This window comes from Bison bison, unplaced genomic scaffold (genome assembly GCF_000754665.1).
Source record: "Bison bison bison isolate TAMUID 2011002044 unplaced genomic scaffold, Bison_UMD1.0 scf7180017864163, whole genome shotgun sequence".
NCBI classification, from domain to species: domain Eukaryota; kingdom Metazoa; phylum Chordata; class Mammalia; order Artiodactyla; family Bovidae; genus Bison; species Bison bison.
This window is the reverse complement of record NW_011494735.1, coordinates 1429613-1430019: the sequence shown is the minus strand read 5'-3', so window position 1 is coordinate 1430019 and position 407 is coordinate 1429613. Positions and strand designations below refer to the sequence as shown.

Sequence of the window (407 nt, the reverse complement as noted above, 5' to 3'; positions counted from 1 at the left end):
AATATGCTACTGGAGATCAGTGGAGAAATAACTCCAGAAAGAATGAAGGGATGGAGCCAAAGCAAAAACAATACCCAGCTGTGGATGTGACTGGTGATAGAAGCAAGGTCTGAACTGTAAAGAGCAATATTGCATAGGAACTTGGAATGTCAGGTCCATGAATCAAGGCAAATTGGAAGTGGTCAAACAAGAGATGGCAAGAGTGAATGTCGACATTCTAGGAATCAGTGAACTAAAATGGACTGGAATGGGTGAATTTAATTCAGATGACCATTATATCTACTACTGTGGGCAGGAATCCTTTCAGAAGAAATGGAGTAGCCATCATGGTCAACAGAAGAGTTCAAAATGCAGTACTTGGATGCAATCTCATAAATGATAGAATGATCTCTGTTCATTTCCAAGGC

General features: G+C 40.3%; 1 protein-coding gene across 1 annotated transcript in view; it reads right to left on the bottom strand.

Moving 5' to 3' along the window:
* Nucleotides 1–407, bottom strand: part of KIF21A (kinesin family member 21A) — a 186970-nt gene that overhangs the window by 138930 nt on the left and 47633 nt on the right. The window lies entirely within an intron of this gene.